Source organism: Notechis scutatus, chromosome 1 (assembly GCF_049901735.1).
Source record: "Notechis scutatus isolate UNSWTSFEM ecotype Mainland chromosome 1, rNotScu1.2, whole genome shotgun sequence".
NCBI lineage: Eukaryota > Metazoa > Chordata > Lepidosauria > Squamata > Elapidae > Notechis > Notechis scutatus.
This window is the reverse complement of record NC_142009.1, coordinates 86646177-86669349: the sequence shown is the minus strand read 5'-3', so window position 1 is coordinate 86669349 and position 23173 is coordinate 86646177. Positions and strand designations below refer to the sequence as shown.

At 41.9% G+C, this 23173-nt stretch overlaps 1 protein-coding gene and 1 pseudogene across 1 annotated transcript in view; both read left to right on the top strand.

Moving 5' to 3' along the window:
• The window catches only part of UST (uronyl 2-sulfotransferase), a 123707-nt gene that overhangs the window by 17376 nt on the left and 83158 nt on the right, over nucleotides 1–23173 (top strand). The window lies entirely within an intron of this gene.
• LOC148132896 (uncharacterized) lies at nucleotides 787–16274 on the top strand (annotated as a pseudogene).

Here is a 23173-nt window from a genome sequence, read left to right as displayed (position 1 = left end):
CTTGTGGAACTTTGGGGCAAGTTTCAGTATTTCTGGACTCGGAAACTGTTCAGGATGAATTCACCTTCATTTCTCCAGTTCTCCCTTCTCAGTAATTCTTTTATTTTTCTTCTTTCATCTTTTTAAAAGAGTCCTTTCATAAAAATCCAGCAAACATGTTGCTAGTATATCCAGTGGCTCTGGAGCTCCACAAAGAATCATCGTGATTTTATCCTGAATAGGAATACAATTGTTAACAAAACTTATGCTAGTACCTGAGACAGTTAGAATTTTTAATCATTGTGTAATTTAAAAAAAAGTTATAGAAAATTAGGTCTCCCTTCCTATTTTTCTCATTTCTTTCTCATTTTAACAATCCTTCTCTTCAAGAAAGCATTTATTGATCTAGCCCCAGATTCTACAGTTGGGGATGATTGCACAGAAGAATTAGGCTGGAAGATTTGGACTCAGCTGTTTGACTCTTGGAAAATAAGATGAGATAATAACTTAAAACATCAAAGAACATTTCCTTCCTCTTGGCTATTTCTTTGTCTTAGTTTCCAAGTTACATTTCATTAGTATTTTCACACTGAGTTTGAGGCAATTTGTATGGGTCACTATTTGAGCATTGCTAATTTCATTAGTAAAAATTTCAAACTTGAGAGTATCACTATGCAAGGCCATGATATAATCAATGAATCAACTTAAATTAAGAAACATGTTATTGCTCAGCAGTCACTCTAAAAAAAGGATTGAAGTAACCATCTAATACTTGAACAGCTTTAAGAATTCTTATACCTTTTAGTGATGAAGGAAGAAGATAGAGACTTGATCCTCAAGATGCAAACATTATTGTAAAATAGCTTAGATGTTTTATAAGGTAATAAAATTGCAGCAATAAAGCTTTCTTTGTTTCTAAGGATTTGAATCATGCTGCAGTTAGTAGTAAGATTAATGAAAGGAAGAGGAGAAAAATAACCAAAATTGACCATGAACTCTTAAGTTGTCAGTCAGCCTGACAAGAGAAACTGACTAAATCAGAGGAATGAAAACCAGCTTAAAAGGAGAAGCTAAAGCAGGTCCTCATATTTTATTGCCATTTATTTAAAGATTTTCTGCTTTTTTAAGCAAAAACTTAATCAGATTGAATTTGATTCCTTGTGAGCTTCATAATATGTCTATGTGATTTTTTTTCTTTTTTTTCTTTTCTTTTTTAACAACATTGCAATTGCCATTGGTTTCTTCTGGAATATTTTGATTTCTACTCTCTTAGGATTTCTTGTTTGTTTCCCATCAACTACTTACTAAGCATGTCTGATGCTGTTCGGCTTTTTCAAGTTCAGGTAGCAACATGCTGTGACATTCATTTGATTCAGGGGGTTGATAAATTTTATCAAGAAGTAAACTCCCCCGAAAATCTTTCCTCCTCCCTTCCCTCTCCTTTTTGTCCCTTCTCTGCTCCTCAACTTTTGTTTTGCTTTCTCAATGGGACAAACAGATGAACGCCACATCTGTGATATAGATTATTGATTCTGCAGTTTTAAATGCTGGGTTCTTTATTATATAAGTCATTATCACATTTCTGGATGTTCTGGTTTTTCTGAATTCCTCAGGCTTGCCAAGAAATTGTGGAAGTTTGCCTCCCCCCTTGTGACTCTAAACTAAGCTCTATCTGAATTAAACACTAATTAGCTGAGTATGAATGAAAGTCTTCCTTAAGACAGAAAGCTTTTAATGTCAATAGATTACAAATATTTTACTGTGATATTTTTTGGATTTTTATTTATTTTGATTTTTGTAAGCATGTTAGATACTGAAGTGTTCAGTAATAAACTCTGAAAAATTAAATTCTTTCATAAATTTTGAAATAATTTATAATTCAAAATGTTTATTTGTACTACTTTCTACTTCACCATATGAAAGGTTATCTTCAGGCAAATCAGTAGAATTATGTTCATTTACAGCGCATGGATACCAGAAAAGATTTCCATTTCCCTCTTTAATGTTGATGATATACAGCGTATTAGGAGCAGGGGTGGGAATCTACCAGTTTGCACCTATTCGCTAGAACCGGTTGTTAACATTCTCCTCCATGCTGCATCGAGAGCCCAGGATGGGTTGCCTCCTTCCTATGATGTCATAGCTGAGTCTGTACTAAGATATAAAAGCCAGCCCCCGGAAGAGACCCCAGCTTTTGACTCAGCTCCTTTCAGTCAGTAGCTGTGTCTCTGAAAGCTTCTGTTAGATAACACTCACCAGCGATCTTCAGTACAGTTTTTCCTCGTTTCAAGCAGCTCCCAAGGATCTGGGCAGCTGCTCTTCCAGGAGAGCAGGGCTCTCTCTCTCTCTCTCTCTCTCTCCTGCACGTTGGGAGCAGCTTTACAGAGCTCTGTGCAGGCAAGCTGGGCAGCGTCTGCAGACCTCCCCCACGCCTGCAGTTTGGAGCGATCGTAAACATGATCGGCAAACTGATAAGAGCTCAAGCCAGCTGTTCGCTGGTTGCTGTGTTTTTCCCTTGCTGACTTCGCTCGGGGCTCTGTATAGCCTAAGGAGCGATTCTTCAATCTTGGAGCCTGTTTTCCTGTAGTCAGCGGCCATCTTGGATTCAAGCCTTCCACCACGAGGTGAGCGGCCATTTTGTAAGCCCGGGGGGCATTTATACCCTAAGGGGCTTAATAGAAAAATTTCTAAACAGCTTCTTTCCAACGCAAGAGCCTTTATTTTACAAATGGAGCAAGTTAAGGCTCTGGCAGAGCTTTCCCCCCCAGTGGAACAGTCTCTTAAGCCCAATAGGAGAAAAAGACGTAGGCAACGCACCCAATCAGTCCAGAGGGAGGTGGCTGCTAAAATCAAAGCTAAGGCTCTAGCCCCTAAGAAGGCAACTCAGGCTGAATTGAGGGCAGAGAAGCGCAGACATGTAGCTCTAGAGAGGCAGTTCAACAGAACTATTCAACAGAAGGGAGTGCAACTACAGCATGTTTCAGGTGATACTCGTGGGCCCCAACCAAGCCCTCCCAGGGGAGGAGAAGTTATCTATGAGCCTTTCCATCCTCCATCCTGGTCTCCTGAGGCTCTTGCTGTACAGTCAGATCCTCAGGATTTAAGCAGATCTGGGCCTTACTTCCAACAGGCTTCTGTGCCCTATGCTCCTCCCCCTCCCTCCAGGCCTCGAACCTCTCCTCAATCTAGGCCTGAAGCCACCTTCACTCCCACAGCAGCGGGCCTTCGGCCTTCTGCCTCTACCTTTGAGCATAGACCAAGGGATATCCAAGATGTAGTCTCATCAGCCATTCGGCAGGGATTGGCTGAAGGCTTCAAGCAAATTCTTCAACCTCTGGAAAGGGTTCAGGCCCTCCCTTCTCAATCTATGAGTTCCTTGCCTCATCATCCTGATTTACACAGGCCTCAGGACTTCAGGGTCCATTCTTCTCTACCAGAATGGGAGGATGTTGATGAGGAAGGAAGGCCTTCACCATCTGAACACAGTTACTCCTCTCATTCAGAGTGTGAAGAGGGTGAGATTTTTGACCAAAATCTTTCAGAGGAAGAGGATTCTCGCCCAGAGCAGACATCTCCATTGGTCTTCAAACCTACTCTCTTCAGACCATTACTCAGCGAGGCCTTGGTCACTGCCAAGCTGTCGCCAGAGGAAGTGGCTCCCGAGCCACAAGGAAATCCCTCTAGCCAAGGGGATTCGCTCTTCTCCAAGCCTGTAGTGCATGCAGAGGTTTTGCCTTCTCCCATTTTGTTCCTGGACATGGTCAAGGAACAGTGTGCTTCTCCTTCAGCAGGTCCTCGCCCATCTTCTCTAGATAAGCGTTTCTACAATGTCAGCGCAGCTCTGGACAATGCCCTGGCAGTGCCTTCTGTTGACATTCCGGTTCTGGCCTCGTTCTCATCTTCTGGCACTCCCACGGAGCCAGAAGATATCCTGAAACCGGATGATAAACGTTCCGAACAGACCCTCAAGTGCAATCACCAGGCTGCTGCTTGGGCTGTTCGGGCTTCAACAGCAGCATCCTTCTTCACCAGGGCATCCATATGGTGGCTGCGCCAACTCCAGAATAGATTGCCTGCTTCTGACCTTCGGTCTCACCAAGACCTTAATAATAAAATAGCTTAGATTTGCGGCAGAATTCACTGCGGATGCCACTCTCAATTCCACCAAATTTGCATCCAAGGCCATGGCATCTTCTGTAGCAGCAAGAAGACTTTTATGGCTCCGAAATTGGCAGGCAGAGTCACGCCGAAAATGGAAGCTGGCTTCAGTTCCTTTCGCAGGTGATAAGCTTTTTGGCGATGCTCTGGAACCTTATCTCATCGAAACCAGAGATAAACGTAAAATTCTCTCTTCCTCTGGGAAGAAAGCCGACTATCGCCCTGCTCCTTATCGCCCTCCTGCCTTCCGAGCGGAGACCTCATCTTGCTTCCCCCACTCTCACAGGTCATACTCCCAATGCCAAGAGCAACGAGCGGAAACATCTGGCAGGCAACAACCTTCTACTGGTAAACGGCCCTTTCGGGGGAGGGGGTCGTTCCTTCCGTCGCTCTAAGTAATCCCTCGTTCTCCCCACCCATTGGAGGTCGCCTAGCCTTCTTTGCCTCCAAATGGGAGGCGTCATGACGGACGCCTGGGTGCTCAGCACTATTAGGTCAGGGTTACAATTGGACTTCCTAACCCCACCCCACCCAAAAAAATTTTATCTGTCCTGTGTCTTGGGACATTCCCAGGCAAGCCCTCATGAATCAGGCCATTCAGCACCTTCTTGAAATCAGGACTATTCAACCTGTTCCCCCGTCTTAACGGGGGATTTTAGAGAGCGTTCAGGAGGGCGACCTCCTCTCTTCCATTGATTTAACTGAGGCTTACCTCCACATCCCACTTTGGCCTCATCATCGCCAGTTTCTCCGTTTCTGTTATCAGAATACCCATTATCAGTATTGAGCACTTCCCTTCGGCCTCTCATCGGCTCCAAGGGTCTTCACAAAGGTTCTGGCAGCATTGGTGGCATCTCTGCGTTCTATTCCAGTGAGGATCCAATGCTACTTGGGTGACATTTTGATTCTTTCCTCTTCCATCCTTGCAGCCCATCGGGATCTGCAAATTACCCTGTCATGTCTCCAGAGCCACGGATTTTCCATCAACACTAAAAAGAGCCAGCTCTCTCCTAAAACCAAATTGCAACACTTGGGAGCATTCATCGATACCATGTCGTGCCAGGTTTTCCTGTCCCCAGCTCGTGGAAAGAGCCTTGCAGAGATCATCAGCCAGATCCAGCAACATCAAATTGTCCCCCTGTCGCTGCTGTCCAAACTTCTGGGGAAGATGGTTTCCTGTATTGGCATCGTCCCGTGGGCTCGGCTCCACTCCTGAGCCCTCCAATGGTTCCTGCTTCCCTACCAACGAGCAGGAACCAGCCACTCATCAAGGTCCCACTCCTGCCACAAATCCGAAGATCTCTCAATTGGTGGCATTCCCCATCTATCTGGAGGGGACTCCTGTTCAGGGACCCAGACAGGCTAGTGATAACCACCAATGCCAGCCTCCTGGGTTGGGGTTCCCATATGCAGGGCCAGATAGCTCGGGGCGTTTGGTCCAGATCGGAACAGATCCTTCCCATAAATTGGCTAGAGCTCGGAGCCATTTTTCTGGCTCTCAAGCATTTCAGGCACTCAGTGACCGGCTCTCATGTTCTAGTCCTTACAGACAACATGGCCGCAAAGGCTCATGTCAACTGGCAAGGGGGGATGAGGTCCAAAGCCCTCATGAGAGTGGCTCTACGGCTGGGGTTATGGGCAGAGAAACACCTGTTATCGATCTCGGTGGACCACATCTCCGAGGTGGACAACTCCCAGGCCGACCGGCTCAGCAGGAGCCCAGTCGACCAGGCAGAATGGTCCATTCCTCCATCTCTATTCAGGGATCTTTCCCTCAGATTCGGAACACCGGAGGTGGATCTTTTCTCCACTCCTCAAAACGCCCAAGTCACCAGATTCTTCACCAGGTTTCCTTGCCAGGGAGCGGAGGGGACCAATGCTCTTCGGTGCAGATGGTCCAAGGGGGTCTCCTCTACGCCTCTCCCCCGCTTCCCATCATTACGGCAGTAATTCGGAAGAGGTTGGAGGAACGTGTGGAGCTCCTCCTGGCACCCTATTGGCCAAGGAGGCCCTGGTTTGCGGACCTGGTCAACCTATCGGTGGCTTCTCCTTGGAGGATCCCTGCCCATCTAATCTCCCTTCACCAGGGGGCCCTGTTCCACCCAGAGCCCCAGTGGTTCAAGCTGACCGTGTGGCACTTGAGCGGCAGTGGCTAGAGGAGGCTGATCTTCCAGAAAGGGTCATCCTCACTATCCTGGCTTCTTGCAAACCTTCTACAAGGTGCATCTATGATGCCACCTGGAAGGCTTTTTCCCAATGGTGCCTCAGGGAGGGTCTTTCTCCTGCTTCAGCCCAGTTGGCAGAAGTTCTTAGCTTCTTTCAGCATGGGCTGGAGAAAGGTTTGGCCCCCAACACTTTACCCAGGCAGGTTGCGGCCCTCTCCTCAGTCCTTTCATGGGGTTCGCTTCCTTCCTTATCCCATCACACTTCAGTCAGGAGGTTTTTGAAAGGGGCTTCCAACCTGCACCCTCCAGTGGTTCACAGGTATCCTTCCTGGGACCTTCATTTGGTCCTTAATGCCCTTACAAAGCTCCCCTTTGAACCCCTTAGAACAGTGTCTCTCCGTTTCCTGACTCTGAAGGTAGTGTTCCTTGTTGCCATCACTTCTGCCAGGAGGGTTTCCGAGCTTTCTGCTCTTTCCATCAGACAGGACCTTTGTTCCTTTCATGATGATAGGGTTGTTCTTCGTCTGGACCCCGCACCATGACTTAGAGCGGCAGTGGCACACGCTAGACGTAAGAAGGGCTCTTAGAATATACATTAAGAGCACTTCCTCCTTCAGGAAGTCGGAAGCCATGTTTGTTTCCTTTTTCCCTTCTCACTTGGGGCACAAGGCCTCTTCTCCTACTATTAGCAGGTGGGTCAGGTCTTGCATTGAGCAAGCCTACAAAGCTGCGGCCCTTCCGGTTCCCCGAGGTCTGACGGCACACTCTACCAGAAGCGCGGCCACTTCTGCCTGGGCGACCCAAGCATCCTTGGAGGAGATTTGTCATGCGGCCATGTGGACATCCCTGTCTTCTTTCATCAGACACTACCGTCTGGATGTTTTTGCCTCGGCGACTGCAGCCTTCGGCAGACGGGTGCTTCAACGAGTGGTTCCACAGTTGGTGTGATGAGCCAGACGAGGACCCACCCATGGACATGCAAGCTTTGGTATGTCCCATCCTGGGCTCTCGATGCAGCATGGAGGAGAATGGGCGTTGGTAGAAGTTACCGTGAATGCCCTTTCTATCTATGCTGCGAGAGAGCCCAGCCCCTCCCTTGATTCATCCGGAGAGGGTAAGACATATTTCTGTATTTATTTATTTTGACACCTTTCAGTCTGTCAAGTATCTTCGCCAAAGCTGGGGTCTGTCCCGTGGGCTGGCTTTTATATCTTAGTACAGACTCAGCTGTGACATCATAGGAAGGTGTCAACCCGTCCTGGGCTCTCTCGCAGCATAGATAGAAAGGGCGTTCACGGTAACTTCTACTAACGCCCATTCTAAGCAGTTCAGAGAACTGGTTGTTAGAAGAAATTACTGGCCTTATCCTGTAAGGAAGACAGGAAGGAAACAATCTGGTGTTGCTTACAGAAGCTACCTTTCCGTTAACCCTTATTACATTCTTGGCAGGACTAGACTTCCTGTCTCAGGAACGTCTCTGGAGTTTTTTTCCCCTCCTTTGCTGGTACTTTGTTTGTGTGGAGTGACCATTCAAAGTTACAATGGCACTGAAAAAAATGACTTATGACCATTTTTCACACTTACGACTGTTGCAGCATCCCCACAATCATGAGAGGCCAGGCGAGGAGATGCATGCCTCGATGTGAGTGATATTGAATTGGCCACACCCAGCCAATAACATGAGCACCAAGCCCACCCAGTTACATGAGCACCAAGTCACGTCCACCACCTAAGCCACACCCACAGAACCAGTTGTTAAAAATTTGAATCCCACCCCTGATTAGGAGAGAATAGTATCATCCTAGAATTGAAAAATCACAGAGATTTTCTTTATGTTTCTAGAAAAGGAAGTTGCTATGTGGTGCTGCAAAAAGAATCACTGTGGTTTTAAAGGAGTAGATAGAAGGATGCCAAATGTAAATAAATAAAATAATTGATCTAGCTGATGGTAAGATGTATCGGAACTTATAAACAGCATTGATTTCTTCACTTGATGGGGAAGGTTGCCATGCCTGAAAGGATTTCAACAATCTGTGCCCTGTGGATGCACTTGCTTTCTGCATGGCTTAATGACTATATTGTATCATATTTTGGACACATCATGCAAAGACTGAATTCCCTTTGGAAGTCCACGATGCCTGGAATATTTGGGTGAAAATGAAATATCTTGGTCAGGATCCTGCAAGAATGTATGGAACTTTTACAGCCTAGATAATTTCCTTTTAAGGTGGGCATAATACAACATGGATGAAAAAAGAAAAACAATTCTGTAGCAGAACCTCACAGTCCTAGCAGCTTTGAGGCACATGACCAGAGAACAATAGCCTTGCCTCCTTTTCAGGAGATGAGAACAGAAACGGGTTTAAAAATTTTTTTTTAAAGAAAAATGGTTTTTTTAAGCTTGGATAGCCTAACGCCCAAATAATTATAATGGAATAAATCATTTAGTACCCCTAAAAACACAAACAAGGTCTGCAACATTCATCTGTCATAGAACACCGTGGAAAGACTGTGATCAGGACCTGGGCTCAGATAGCTGGAATGGCATGAAATATACAAAATCTGAGTTAGCACAAAAGCCAACAAACTTCTGACACAAGGAGGAAGAAGAAGAACAAGTCCTTGAGACAAATTTATTTGTTATGCTCATATCTTGCTGCAGTCAGTTCAGAGTCCAGCTGTTTCTACCCTGTTTCTCCAACAATACGGCCTCCCCCAATAGGAAGTCCCAGCATGTTTTATAGGCATGAAATGAAATTAAGCCCCTCCCCCCAAATTAAGGCCTATATTAAAACATGCAAAATGGGGGGGAATGGTGGGGGGGCTTGCCGTTAGGAAGTACTTTTGTTGCACACCCGGATATGGTGCTGCCTGCGTTGACCCTGATACGAAGTGCCCCACCAACGCCTAGGTCAACATCCAAGCCGTCGCCCGCCCGCCCGAAGATGCAAGGGGGGGAATTAAGTCACCCCTGAAAAGACGGCCTAGCCATTTTTTCGGGGCTCAAAAAAAAATAAGACCCAGCCTTATTATATGAGAAACACGGTAGTTTTTTCTCATGCTTACATCTTTGTAGAAGTCTGGCTTCCTCTTTTTTTCCAGGTCTTCTTTCCTTTTTTTTCTCTCAGATGAACCACTTCCTTTCACACCTCTCAGATACCGTTCTCCTCTTGTCACAAGAAAAAAAGTTTTTTTGCTAGCAAGGGAGAAATCTGTTGGGCAAGACTGGGCATGGATATTGATTATCTGGTTTGATATGGGGAAGGGGAAAGCATCATAAGAAAACATTCAACATTTGTCATATCTTTTCGTATTCCAGCCTTTTTATGGCAGTATTTAGAAACTGGATTGTTATCACTACCTTACTCAAAATATTCCAAAAGACGGTTGTAGCTGTGAAAAAATGCTAGACAACAATCACAATTCACTGAAGGTCAGAAAGCCATAGCTTTGCTTTCAAAAACATTTGTTGTCCCTTGACATTTTATTTATTTTTGCAGAACACAGATAGAATGCTCTACAGGCAGTTTTCATTAAAATGTTAGTATTTATGATGGTTGCAGTGTCTTAGGGTTATAACCTTCTTACAAGCAAAGTCAATAAAGCCAGATTCACTTAACAACCATGTTACTAACTTGAGAAATGCAGTGATTCCCTTAACAACTGTGGCAAGAAGGGTCATAAAATGGGGTAAAACTCATTTAAGTGTCTAGCTTAGCAGTGGAAATGTTGGGCTTATATAATGTACAAAACAGAAAGAAGCAAAAAATTTGTGTTGCTAAAGATAACAAAACATTGACAAAATAAACTATCAATTTTATTATATCATTGTATATTACCAGTCATATATTTCCCCCCCAATTTGTTGGCAGTTGAAAGAATCCATAGTAATAAACAGTGTGAGTACAATAAATCTTTAGGGAATGTTTATTTTTTAATCAGCGGTTTAAGTCCAAACCTTAAATATTAAGTAATTTTTACATTGTAATAAATAGATTCACTGTAGTTCATGGAATATATGTGCTGGGAAAATCTGTGAAACCTATTGTTGCATAGTTGCATAGTCTTGGGAGCTCAAGAGAATGTCATAGGGATTTCTCTGTATTTTATTCCCATAGGAAGAGCTTTATGTGTTTAGGAAAGGGCCAATTGAAAGTGCTCCATGATGAAATTGAGATGTGAACCTTTGTAAATCAAACACCTAATTGCACTATACTGGCACCCAGAGATGAAAGCTAATACCAGGGAAGAAGTCTAATGGCCACTTGTATGTTTTCCTGTCTGCATTTTATTTCCTCATAGATAAAATATAGAAATATGAGAATGCAACAAAATGGACTGAGGCACCAGCGGAATGAAGAACTTGAGATGACATGTTAGAAATCATATATTCATAATCAAAGAGTGGACTGAAACATTTCCTCTGTTTGTAACAGACACTGTAATAAGTTTCCACCTTTTGGTTCCCTCAGTTTTTAATTCTTAAACCTTTTTGTAGATACTCAAGTTTTTTCTACAAAGTGAGACATATAAATAATTTCTATAATGCCCGCATTTTTGGTGCACCATGATGGTGAAAACTTGAGCTTGAGCTCGTATGGTAGAAATGTCTAAACCAGAAGTCCCCAAACATTACAGTTCATTAATCCCTGTATATTTCTGTATATTGGAAAATCATTTGTCTTCAAAAGACACAGTCAGTTACATAGTTTATGTATATAGTGAAAGAGAGCTAGAAGTTTCCTGATGTAGACTGCAGTAATGAATACTTCTGTGGTTTGACAAACTAAACAAAAACAGGAAAAGCAGAAAGAAATAGCCTGTTAAGTAATTATTGTTTGTTTCTGAACTGTCCAGGCTGGTCTGAGCATTTCTAAATTCCCAAAATAACATTGGGAATCACATTTCAGTGGATCTGAATGTCATAAGACCTGTTCAATCTCTTTGTGCAAATTCGTTCTCCAAATCTCTATCCAAAATATAAAAGAAAGCAGGTGTGGATGGTGTTGTTCTGTGTTTTCAAGTAAGAGACCTTGAGATACACACACACACACACACCATGTTTTAACTAACTTTTTATCAATATGTATATATTGTACATACTGTCTTCAATTTAGGCATGTGTCTGTTATTTCACAGTACCATAATACAAGTAACTACCTTTTACTTATCAAACAACTGTGATTGGCAAATTTGTGAGATGGTAATTTTTGCATAAATCAAACTGTTATCTGCTTCCCAGTTTTATGGTGTAAATGCAGACAATTCAGTTGACTGTGAATGTAACTAAATTTTGAAAGACTCCCTTCCTTCGTGACAGAAATCAACACATTCTGTTACCTCAACTCAAGAATGAATTTTGGAAGGAGAGCTCCTGCTTATCAGAATCACTGTAGTTTTTATTAGTGTGAACTACTACTCTTTATACAGACAACTGTCCATGCGTAGGGTATTCAGAATTCCCATTGGTGTAATAAGTACATTACAGGCTTTTACAGAAGTTGATGACTTGATAGTAAGGATTGATTTTTTTTTCCTCCTACTGGTTCTTTCTTTTGCATTCCAGATAAATCCTAAATGTAGCAAACAAAAACCCATTCCATGCTCCTGCAGATGTCCATGAGACTGTATTAACAATTTATTTTATGCTGTGCAGGCATGTACAGAAGTCACTGCCAAGACATCTTATGGGTCTTTAGAGACTGAGTTATTGTAAATGCTAATGAGTTATCAATTTAGTTTCTCTGCAGAAACATGTGTTTTCTATAGAAGTTCAGTCACATGTTAGAGTTCTAAGCAAATATACATAGTATTTCTTAAACATGACTCGGCAGTTTGAATTGTTTGGAGAAATGTGCAAGAAACGAGGAACTGCAGTATTTTTCTTCTCAAATGATTAGCATACTTTTGTATTACTAGTACTTTTTCAACCTAGCAGAAAGACATACTAATCAGAGGTGGTATTCAGCAGGTTCTGATCAGTTCTGGAGAACTGGTAGTGGAAATTTAGAGTAGGTCAGAGAACTGGCAAATACCACCTCTGACTGGAGATTTTACAGTATCCTTCCCCTGCTACGCCCACCAAGCCACGCCCACAGAACTGGTAGTAAAAAAAATTGAATTCCATCACTGATACTAATGAATTGTATTTGACTAGTTCTCTCATGGGAGCCATTTTTTGTAGTGGTTAAAGTGCTGCGTACGAAATTGAGAGTCCATGAGTTCTAGTCCTCCCTTTGGCATGAAAGTTGGCTGCATGACTTTGATCTACTCACTCTCTCAGCCCTAAAGTTTTTGTTGCGGGAAAATAGGTGCGATAATTAGGTATGTACACCATCCTGAACCAGACAAAGGTAAAAGTAAGATGTTTAAATATTACTGGGTTTAGAAACATTTCACCTTTTCATTATAAGTTTGTCTCCCATGATTGGGGATTTCAGGTACTAAAAGACAAAGAATTGATTATAACAATGCCATGGACATATTTGAGGTTTCTGGGAGTTCATATATTTGAGAGTGTGCAGATTGGGTGCACTAAGCCAAAAGCAAAACAAATCATGCCTCATATTAAGATTTAATATAAACTCAGTTTATGACAATTCTCCAGGAATCAAGTTTAGTAAATTCATTCTTTAAAATACACCAGTCTTTTCTCAGGCTACAATCCAGACTGGATTTTTGTCTCTACTCAGATCTTATAGAGTAGGTATAATAGGCATTTTTGCATGTCTTTGAATTTGATTCAATGCAGAACAATGACTGAGCTTCAGCTGTGTGATGTTAATATGTAAAGTTTACTTTTACAATATTATGTATCATGTAAAATTTAGTTCCTGAGCCTGTAAATTATGTAAAATAATACTGTATTCAACATCTGCTTATTACAATGTAAGGTTGCTGTTCCTAAAAGTGAAGAAACAAGTGTGAATTAATATCCTCTTATTGTTGCAATCCTGAAAGTGTATCTGTAGTATTAAAAAATATGCTTTTCTTGGTCTTTAAGACATGGTATTTTATAAAGAAAGGAGCTGCAGAACTTTCCCATGGTAGCAACTAATGATGTAAACTTATTTTGCTTAAAAGAATAGGAGATAGATATCTAGTAAAAATCTGTAGCAAAAGACTTCAGTATTCGGAAACTGTCAAATAAGTGAACTGAATTGTACAGAATGTGTTAATTTAGTTGCCTGCCAAGGTTTTGAAAGGATCGACTAAAATACAGTGGCCTCTGCACCCTTCGTGTATTGTGATGCCTTTGTCAGCAGGTTAATTTCTTTTTGGCTTGCAGCACATCTCACATACTTGGAATTGAACTGGAACCAAACAATTTCCTTTGTGATTCTGAGCACATCCCATGCTTTTCACAGCTATGTAAAAACAACTGAAATCATCCCTCTAGAGATGACTATTACTTTTTGAGATTTCTTCCTCTCCTTTCTTCTCCTCTTTTCTTTGCTCTTCTCCTTTTTGGCATTGCAGAAATATTTTCATAAGGTAGCATTGATGCCTCCAAAGCTGACTGCCCTATAGCTGGGGTGAAGGAGCTGTTGCAGGAAAATCTATATTTAGGTTTGTTTCCTTTATAAAAGATAACGCCATAAAGTTGTAATTTTGTGAATACATTTCTAAGGGAAAGCATACTTTGGATTACAAACCAAGTAAGAAAAAAGAGTTTGCTACACCCATTTTAAAAGTTGGCTTCTCCAACTGAAAAATATTTTTATATTTGAAGTACTTGAATGCCTGCTCTCTCTTCAGACTATATTAGTTCATGGGAGGACACACCCATAATGAATAAATCAGTGCTTTTATAAAGAGAAATCCAAATGAATATATATCAATACTCTTCATTTTTTGTTGTTTTCCTAATGTTGTGCACCTCAGAATTGAGGAATGAAAGTAGAAATCTTCCAGCAAACTCACATAGCGTATAAATGATGCTTCTACATTGAATGAAACTCATTTAATATTATTGTTGAAATCAAGTAGACAAGTGGCAATGTGAAGAAAAGCAAATAGAACTTTTGGTATCAGATCTGTAACAATCAGATGATTAATAGATTTCAAATGGATGGAAGCAACATTTGGTGCTTAATAACACATTAAGGTATATTACAGAATTGAGAAACTTTACAGCAAAATATATTGAAATTAAAATTTATTTCAGAATTTAGATTATTATATCTACATTTATTTATTTTATCATTAAACACATAGCAGTAAAAATGAAGAAAGAGAAGCTTTCCCTTTAGTGAGATTAAGGATTCATTCTTTTGTTTCAAGTTAATGATGAATACTGGTTAATTTCCCCCCAAAAAATAAAGTGACTAAATGGTCTGAAATATGTTTCCAAGGAACTCCAATCTTGTTAGTCATATTATTTGGCAAAAGAGGGATAGTTTCTTATTAACAGTACAGTGTGAGTTAACTATAGGGTGAAAAAGTAGACTATCCCAAATAAAGTATTTCTTGAGCAGATCCCAAATAAACAATTCATATGTTATATTTTATTTAGGAAAGATCCTAAATCTTATGTAAAATGTTGGTGTATTAATCTTCTAAAACCGCATCACTGGTTTTTACTAAGCAATCATATTGTTGACTAAACATCAACATAGGTGGACATCTGTTTGGTAAGACTTAAATTGTATTTTTAAACACAGCTTCTATTATTGTGAACTGTAGAAAATTTAGAACTGAATTCAATGGCATCACAAACATTTGGCAAACAGAGAGCATAAAAACACATTTTAGAGATGTCTTTGATGTGAAGCTTGTTTAATTCATTTATATATACGCTAACATTTAGGGTGCCAAAATCAAGAATCTGTAAGAAATCAAAATGAAAATTGTAAGTTATGAGTTTCCATAAATATGCTAAGAACTATGTGGGGCTGAAAGTAAAGTAGGAAATCAAGGAATTATGTAGTAAAATTATTATGCTCTTGTCTATTGCAACTTATGCTTTTTCTCATTTCAAGAGTAAATTGCATTGTTATATCTGACGACTTTTTAATTTTGTTGCTACTTAACTATTTTCTCACATTTTAAATGGAAATAATATTTTTAGCTGAACAACATTTCTCCAACTAAATGGGGTATAGGTTTTTTGCATATTTTGATTCAACTGCTAATTCAGAAACAAATCTTCATTGGAAGTTGGATGTATAATCCTGATATAGCAGGAGTCTGCGCATAAAACACTTATGTATGAGGAATCATTTTTTGCTTTTGTTTATTTTCTTAGCAATGAAGATTTTGAGAAATTCAAAGAAAGCAAGAAGTATTACTTTTTCTCATGCAGAAAACAATACTGAAGCATGGAGTAGTAGAAGATAATGTACAGTGCATTCAAAAAGTATTCAGCCCTCCTTCACATTTGTCAGCTTTGTTATGCTTCAGCCTGACTCTACAGTTGTTGAAATTCATTTTTTTTAATCATTAATCTATACTCAGTTCCCCATAATGGCAAAGTAAAAACAGAATTTTACAAATGTCTGTAAAATTTTAAAAAAGAAAACCCTGAAATATCACATTGGCATAAGCATTCAGGCCCTTCACTCAAAACCTTGTTGAAGCATCTTGGGCAGCAATTATAGCCTTGAGGTTTTTTGGGTATGACATGACAAGCTTTACACACCTGGATTGGGGGATTTTCTGCCATTCTGCAAATCCTCTCAAGCTCAGTCAGGTTTGGTGGTGACTGTTGGTTTAAAGCCATTTTCAAGTCCCTCCAGAGATGTTCAATAGAGGGCTTCGGCTGGGCCACTCTAGGACATTCACAGGGTTGTCCCTAAACCACTCCTGTGTTGTCTTAGCTGTGTGCTTAGGATCATTGTCATGTTGGAAAGTGAACCTTTGGCCCACTCTGAGGTCCTGAGTGCTGTGGAACAGGTTTTCATTGAGGATATCCCTGTACTTTCCTTCATTCAGCTTTCCCTCATCCCTGGCCAGTCTCCCAGTATCTACTGATGCAAAACAACCCCACAGCATGATGCTGCCACCACCACCATGCTGCACTGTTGGGATGGTATTTAATTCAAGGGATTTATTCTGCAATCTTTATCTGAATCTATAGAACACTGCTCAAAAAGCAAGTATACCCAGTTTACATTATCTTTAAAGTCTGAATATAGTAATAGATAGTTACATTAGTACATGATTCACATAACCAATCATGCATTTCTTTAAGCTGAAGGAAGATTTTTTAAATTTTTTAACATGAAATAAAGAATACTTGTCACAAAATTAAAAAAAATTGCTAGGAGCATTCTTGTTAAATCAATAGCTTTCTGTTGAATGTCTTAATTACAGAAAGGATTCTTCAGACAGACTTCTCATTGTTAAGAAAAACTGGTGTGTACTAACAGCTGGATATTAGGGTAAATTAGGCACTTGCTAGTGATGGAAAAAGGACTGATTAACATAAATTTAGCCTGGCTATTAAAAGTTCTTTTATTCATTAATCTGGTCATTTAAATAAAAAACTATACTTCTTTTCAAAACGTATTTAGAGTATTATATAACATATATATACCAAAACCAAAATAGTACTCATATTGCATTCTTCAGTTTTTAATGTCTTCATAATTACTATAACTGAAAGGAATCATTCCCTTGTTATAAAACTGGTGCTAGAGATCTCTGAATCATTTAAATTTAGTCTCAGAAATTGATATGGGGCTATATATTTAGAATGAATGCTTGATCTACTTGGTACAGATTCTATTAACATTTGCTCTTTCTTATGGATGAAATAGGGAAGACATTGTGGCTATCAAAGACTCTAAAGAATAAGAAAAATTCTACAAGACTGTTCTCTGACTAAATTATATTATCCATTGTTCTTTGATGGCCATGGACCCATGGGGTTAATATATAATCTCAGTGATCCTAGATAGTTTTCTGTGATGTCTAAACATTGCATAAGATTTAGGTCATATAATAGAAAATTTCATTATACCAATAGAAGAGAATATAGGTCGCTCAGGGCTGAACTGTAGAGTCCTTGGTGCTCTCTGAGCTTGGTTATTTGCTTACATATACTGTATTTCATTACCTTTCATTACAACTACGGTAGGTAACAATTATTAGTAATAGCAGTGTGGTGTTTGCTCTGTGTTATATCCAGTAGATTGCCCAGCCTGTGTTAGTGGGGTGTGGTTTTCTCCTTGGAAGTTCTGTGATTGGACTATTGTTTTTTACTTGATTGTTTGTCTGATGTTAACCCCTGCTTATCTAGGTGTTGATTACTGAAGATGATGTGTTCTGGTCTTTTTTGTTTCCTTAACTTTTTTATTGTCTCTTTTAACTATGGTTTATCTCTATGTGACTATTCTGATTGCCATTTGGTGTTCATGGATGTGTTCTGTTTGTCTGTCTGTCTGTCCTACATAGAGACTGTTACAACCTTTACACTATACGTTATAGAAGAGTCCTTTTTTTTGCTTCTTGAGCTATTGGGTATTTCATTTTACTTGTTTTAAAAGAATCTTAGTTTGGTTTGTGTGCTATGGTGATACCATGTGGTTGTAATAGTCTGGTTTTCCTGGTTTTCCCTGTTTTGATGTGTAGTAATGTTATCATTTTCATAGCTTGTGTTGCTTGTGCTATAGTGGGTTGAGTGGTCAGGTACTTTTTATTAAGTTGCATGGGTGTCCATTTTATTGGAATTTGTTGTAGAGATGTTCTGTTCTACCAAGGACTCCACAACTTTATTATAGCATGAACAATCCATAATGGAATACATCACAATTAAGAAATCCTTATCACTAGAAGCATTTTGAATGCATTCATTGCAGTAGGTTATTTCATTTATAATCACATTAATAAACACTTTTTCTTTCAGACCTCAAGTGGTATACATGGAAGATTTCCTCACTTTTTCACATTTTCTCCCATGAGCTGTTCAGAGCATCCAGTAGTGGGAGGTGCTTCAGTCTCTGCATGTCTAGGCTGGGCTTAATTTGTGGAACGCTCCTCCTCCTCCAGGGGACTCCTCCCCAGCGTTCCCCAGTTTTGGCTCAGCCTCGTTGTGGATAGGCAGTGCTTTTTGTTCTTCCTTGGCCGAAACAGGAGTATTACTCAGCAGGTTTGGATATAGTCCAGTTCGTTTTTTCAGGCTTTTAGCCTCCAAATCACTTTACGATCTCCCGATGTTAGCTCTCTCCATCTGGTCGCCGGAGATCATTTGCATTTTCGGGCAGCGCTTTTTTGCGCCTGAAGCGGCAGGCGGCTTTGGCATTGCTCCGAGCCCCCCCATCTGCTTGTTCTACCCCCTGCCATTGTGATTCCGCATTGCCTTTCTCTATATCGGCAATAGCGGCGTGGGCATTTTCGCTCTCATCTGAGTCGTATCGTTGAGTTTTCCCCCCAGAACGCCGTCTTGGTGTGGAAAGCAGTAAGAATTATTTCCACCCCTTCCCCCGCTGTTCCTTTTAGCCACAAGGAGAAGCCATCGGAGGCATTTCCCCATGCGGTGGGAGTTTGTTGCTGGGAAGTGCGCGCACGCCAAAAATAATGGTCATTGTTTTTGCCTTTACTTTTAAAAAAAAAACCTGCATGGCCGCGCTATTTATAACTCGAGCTGTGTGAGGTAGTTTTCCTTCCTGATCAGAGGTTTTTCCTTCTGATAACCTAAGGAATTATTACACCTCATTTTCTTCTTAGATTCAAGGCCATCCATGTATTATTGTTGGCTTAACCCTCACAGCCTTACCCAGCGGCACAACAGCGAGCACCCAGGCCCATGTCCGCCTGTGCAGGGAAGCTGTTGAAGGCCTCTCTTTATTATCTTGGCCTTTCAGGCGTTCTTAATTTGGCTGTTTGGATATTCACTCTATCAAGCTGTTTCTCTATTAATTTATATATATATATATATATATATATATATATATATATATATATATATATATATATATATATATATCTATATCTATATCTATATATATTGATGACTTTCATTCATTCCAATAATAATAATAATAACAATAACAAAATAATAATAATAATAATAATAATAATAATAAATATTCAGTATTAATATCTTAATAAGGAAAGATATTATTACTGTGATACGACTCATATTATATATACATATATCTTAATTGAAAAAAACAAAACAAAACAAGGGGATAAGATATTATCAGGGCAACCGGTCCCTTCTTGGATCAGGCCCCTGGGCGTGCCAACCGCCTCAACAGTATCGCTTTGAATGATGAGCATACTGCATCTCTTTCAATTCAAAATGGCAGGCGGTAGGAGCTCTCAACCCTCAACATCAAGAGTCAAAGCTAAATCTCAGCACAAATCCAAGCAGACAAAAGGTCATTCTAAAGAAAAGGATGCCAACAGTCACCATAAAGCATTAGAAAAGCAAATAGGTGTGCAAGGGAGGCACACAGGGCCTCACAGGACCTTCTGCCCCCCAGTCCAGTACTGTCTACCTCTTCCCATCCTCCTCCTCCCCTAGATCTCTCCCTCTCATCCAGACACAGCTTGGTTTCCCAGAGCCAACAGGCTCAGTTACCTGGAACACAGACCACACGAAGGGCTCCTGAAGCTACATTCATTCCGACGGCTGCTGGTCTTCGACAGGACGACATTCTTCCAGAGGAAGTTCCAGAGATAATGAAGGCGTGGATGGAGCTGGCAATCTGCCAGGGAATTGCAGCAGGTCTTCAACACGCAGTTCTAACCAGGGAACACCCGGTAACCACTGACTATGATTCTCAATCTCTAAGGTCGTTGACCAGATCAGAGCAACACTATACCCAGGTACAGTTTCAGGGGGACATGCCCCTCCAGGGGCCGCAGGAGGAAGAGGAGGAAGAAGAAATGGATCACATTGATCAAATGGAACAGATTGGGTCAGGATCAATACATGACAGTGACCCAGCCCTGTCAGAAGCAGACCCCCTAGAAAGTGAGATGTCTGAGGATGAGGGCCTTATTCCTGATCAACCAGTATTTTCAGGCTTATTCCGCCCACAGCTATTCAGATCACTTTTGTTTAAGGCAAAAAACATTGCACTCCTGAACAAGTCGGCCCCTTCTACCACTCCAACTCCTTCAGAAGTGGGACCAGAAGATCTAATTTTCAACCAACCGGTAGTTGAGGCAAATGTGATTCCAGTTTCTCACATGTTTTCGGACCTGGTACAGAAACAGTGGGCGTCTGCAGCGGTGTACCTTGCCCCCATGGGATATGACAGGAAATATTTTAATTTGGCCCCTGATTTCTCAAAATTGTTGAATACTCCCGAGGTAGACGAACCTATAGTGGGATTAGCGTCCTCGTCCTCCATTCCCAGTGAAGCGCTGGAGGCATTAAAGCCGAAGGGAAAATGAGCCGAGCTTGCCCTACGCAGGGCCCATCAGTCTGACACGTGGGCCATCAGAGCGGCCATGGCTGCTTCCTTCTTTACCCGTGCTTCTCTCAGGTGGCTCCGTCTCTTATGGGAGCATGTCCCTAATTCCAACATTAGAGCGCACCAAGATATTGCAAAACTTATAGCAGCCGCTGAATTCTCAGCTGATGCAACTTATCATGCGGTCAAGTTTTCAGCCAGGGCCATTACCTCACGTCACAGCGCGACGCTTACTATGGTTAAAACATTGGCAAGCGGACATTAAGCACAAATGCAAGCTGGCTTCATCTCCTATTGTGGGAGACAGACTCTTTGGCCCTGCCCTCGACCCGCTGCTAATCGAAACCCGAAACAAAATTCTACCTTACCTTTTTCGGAAGTCAGATTCTAGAAACCCCCAGTCCTTTCGGAGGGGATCCTTTCGGCCCTTTTATCAGGGATTCTTCTCACCCAGATACCAGAGACCCCCATCTTTCAGACCAGGGCAGCAGCCAGAGAAGTCCGACTTCGGGGATAGGAACAGAAGGGGTGGCCAATCCAAGAGATCCTTTTGAGGAGCAGGAAATAGGTCTTTCCGGCATCCAAGATAACTCCCCGGACCTGGCTCCCATTGGCGGACATCTTAAATTATTCACGGACCAATGGGACTCCTCAACGTCTGATTCCTGAGTCAGAGACACAATCAGATTTGGTCTTGCACTGGAGTTTCAATCCACTCCCCCAGACTTTTTCATGTCATGCCCTGTTTCTAGAGATCCGGTTAAACGTAATCATATGGAAACAGCTATCCATCATCTACTGGACATACGAGCCATCCAACCAGTAGCTACCAATCAATGAGGGTGAGGTTTCTATTCACATCTTTTTGTTCTTCCCAAAAGTTCGGGGGGGTAGAGAGCAATATTGGATCTGAAACGTCTCAACCGTTTCTTAGTATATCGCAAGTTTAAAATGCACACCCTGCAATCTATCTTACTTTGCATCAGAAAGAATGATGTACTTACGTCCATAGATCTGACGGAGGCGTACCTACATATTGCTATTCGGCCTTCCCACTATAAATTTCTGAGATTCTGTTATAATAACCACCATTTTGAATATGTGGCCCTTCCTTTTGGACTAGCTTCTGCCCCCAGGACCTTCACGAAGGTTCTCGCAGCGCTAGCTGCTCATCTCCATGATACCCATCCTCAATAAATCTCCATGATACCCATCCTCAATAAATTGGAAAAAGAGTCATTTAACACCATCGACTCAGTTAACCCATCTGGGGGCAGTCATAGACATGGTGGAAGGCAAAGTTTACCTGTCACCAAATAGACTAACTAGCATTCACCAATTAGTTAAGGAGATCAGGGGTCTTAAGAGGGTGTCCCTCGTGGAACTATCAAAATTGTTAGGCAAGATGATCTCATGTATATCTATCATCCCTTGGGCCCGGCTCCACACTAGATCCCTCCAGTGGTTCCTGCTCCCGTACCAGCGCTCCAGCCGAAGCAACTCCAAATACAAGGCCAGGGTACCATCAAAGGTCCTCATATCTCTCCTCTGGTGAACCAGACCAGTCATCAACAGAGGCTGCCTCTTCAAAGAGTCACACAGACTTACCATCACCACCGATGCCACCCTGTTTGGATGGGGAGCTCACAACCCAAGGCCGCTGGTCTGCCATAGAACAGTCGTGCAGCATAAACTGGCTGGAGCTTTGAGCAGTACACCTGGCTCTCCACAGCTTCCTTTCACAGGTACGCAATCAGCATATACTAATATTGACCAACAACGTAACAGCCAAAGCTCACATAAACAAACAGGGCGGCACACAGTCTCATGCGGGAAGCGGAGCGCTTGTGTCGTTGGGCAGAGAGCAACCTACTTTCCATCAGAGCAGAGCACATTTTGGGCCTGTCGAATACACAGGCAGACTGGCTAAGCAGGGCCATGATCAATCAATCGGAGTGGCGCCTCCATCCGACCCTGTTTCAAGAGGCAGTCAGGACATTTGGACAGCCGGTGGTGGACCTGTTCGCTTCCCCTCTCAACACTCAGCTCCCGAGATTTTTTTCCAGGTACCCCTCGCAAGGAGCGGAGAACTTCAATTTGCTCCACTGTCGTTGGCCCCCAGGACTTCTGTATGCATTCCCACCACTTCCACTGCTTCCCAAGGTCATCCAGAAACTGCTAGACGAGAGGGCGGAGCTGCTTTTAGTAGCTCCTTACTGGCCCAGACAGCCGTGGTTTGCAGACATCCGTAGTCTATCCATATCAACACCATGGAGAATTCTGCCAGACAGGGTCTTGCTAACCCAGGGACCCCTTCAACATCCGGACCCTCAATGGTTGCACCTGACCGTCTGGAGGTTGAGCGGAGTCGTCTGAAGAGCAAAAAGTTTTCCAACAGAGTTATCGCCACCATCCAAGCCGCCAGACGCCCCTCAACAACTGGCATTTACAATGCCACATGGTCCAGTTTCTGCAAATGGTGTACCAAGTCTCGAATTGATC